The 2248-nt window shown below is 37.4% G+C and overlaps 1 protein-coding gene across 2 annotated transcripts in view; it reads left to right on the top strand.

Moving 5' to 3' along the window:
- LOC106874620 (atos homolog protein A) overlaps positions 1 to 2248 on the top strand; it is a 212194-nt gene that overhangs the window by 167769 nt on the left and 42177 nt on the right. The gene's annotated exons all lie outside the window — the stretch shown is intronic.

Below are 2248 nucleotides of genomic sequence, written 5' to 3'. Positions count from 1 at the left end.
ATATATATATATATATATACATATATATAATAAATCTGAAGGTTTTAACATATTTGCTACCAGTGGTCTAATTTTTTCTATTGACTAATTATATATATATAGCATTTAACATATATGGGTAGATGTATTCCAGTGAATAAACATTATCTAGTTTGGAATGCGGTACAAATTAGTGTAGGCATAAATATACTTATATATATATGTATATATATATTTATATAATGGTGGTGAGGAAAGCACAAGGTGAAACCTAATAACTTTCACCCTTTGTGATGTGTGTGATGCACATGTGTGTGTGTGTATGTGTGTGTGTGTGTGTAAGTATGCTTGTATGTATCGCTATATATAATGTCTGTATATGTGTTATGTATCTATATTTGTACATATGCACACGTATATATACACATATAGGTTATTGCTTGTGTATGTGTTTATCTGTATGTCTGTATGTATTAATGTATTGTGTATATATGTGTGTGTATGTGTGTACACACACACACATACGTAGATATTCAGTGTATGTGTGTATTTATGTGTATACATACATATACACTGTGTAAGTATATAGATACTTGGCTGTTATTTATACATATATATGTATATATATCTATGTATATGTATATATATATTATATGTGTGTGTATGTATATATATATATATAATATATAGATAGATAGATATTTATGTCAGTGCAAGAAATTTGAATATCTGTGTCAATGTATGCGAATTTATGCATCTCGGACGGCAGAAATATACACGTCAGTGCGTAAACACGATAATGTATTCGCGTGTATTTGTTGTGTGTCTGAAACACATGTACCTTAGTCGAGCACAAATAAAATGCTGGTGGTTATCGATCTGCTCCTCTGTGTGTGTATGCATGTGTGTGTGTGTGTGTGTGTGTGTGTGTACATACAATAGATGCTATGTGAAACACTGGAGAAAGAGAGCAAAGGTGGGTGGGGGCGGGGCAGAAAAATGCATAAATAAATAGGAAGAAAGGGAGTGGGAGGGAGATTGAGACCGAGAGGGAATTGAGACATCTGGGTCTCTATATATAAACACATTATAAGTGCTCGTGTACCTCTCGCCTCTTCCTACCACTTGCTCTAATTGTAGTATTACTGCTGCTGTTAATTTCGTTGTTGTGATTGTTGTTGTTGTTGTTGTTTAGTTCCAGATCTGTGATCAAAGTGGTTCCAACCATGACCACTCCGCCTTTTTTTTTTTTCGACATTATGCATCCCCTACATCTGTCCGATACTGCACCCCCACCCGCCCCATCTTGATTCTACGGTACAAAACTTCCTTGTTGTAAAGAGATTTAAATTTAAAACATTTCATTAAAAAAATCTCGTGCTAATTTATGCTCGAAAAAAACCCAGTTTAATTTCTTCATTAATTTCAAAATTAATTGAAACAAAGAACATTGTATTTCAGCAGGAATTTGTAATGAAAACGTTAACGAGATTTGGCTGTTGTTTCTAGCAAATCGAGCGACTATATAGAGACTTACTGTTATTATAGATGTTGGTTCCTTGTATTGCACTAATCGATAAATCTTATTTAGAAGAGATTTATCTGCTATTTCTAGCAGGGTTAATGACCACGTACAGGTTCCTTTATTGGTCCCCCACCCCCTCCTTGAAACCTTTATCACCAACGGTGACGGCCACCACCACCACCACCACCGCCACCATCATCATAGTGTTATTCTCCATGAGTATGTATGGTAGATAACACCCAGCTTGTTGCCATGGATATGGTATCCCCCATTCCTCTTCCACAAACAATCAGAGGCATGAATATTTGTATGCATATATATATATATATATATATATATATAGTGTGTGTGTATGTATGCACACATACATACAGATACATATTTGTGTGTATGTCTGTATATGCATGTGCATATATGTACATGTGTATGCATCATCATCATCATCATCATCCAGTGTTTTAAATCTGGGTTTTGTCCCCCCCCCCCCGTTACCAGGGGGGGGCAGATCTACCTCAGTGCCATAGCTCCTACCCTCACACCATCTTGCCATCTTGCCCGGGGTGGGGGGGGCGCCCTCCTTTTTTTAAACTAGCCCCCCCCCACTAATCTCCTCCTCCACCTGTCCCCTCCAGCTTTTCCTCGGTCTACCTTGTTTTTCCTTGCACATACCCATGCTGAGACCCCCTTCGGTCATGACTGACCATGGGATTGCACCTAGAATGTTACCCTCCCAGGCACAAGTCC

The sequence above is a fragment of the Octopus bimaculoides genome, chromosome 9 (assembly GCF_001194135.2).
Source record: "Octopus bimaculoides isolate UCB-OBI-ISO-001 chromosome 9, ASM119413v2, whole genome shotgun sequence".
Taxonomy (NCBI): Eukaryota; Metazoa; Mollusca; class Cephalopoda; order Octopoda; family Octopodidae; genus Octopus; species Octopus bimaculoides.
This window is presented reverse-complemented; position numbering and strand designations above follow the sequence as displayed.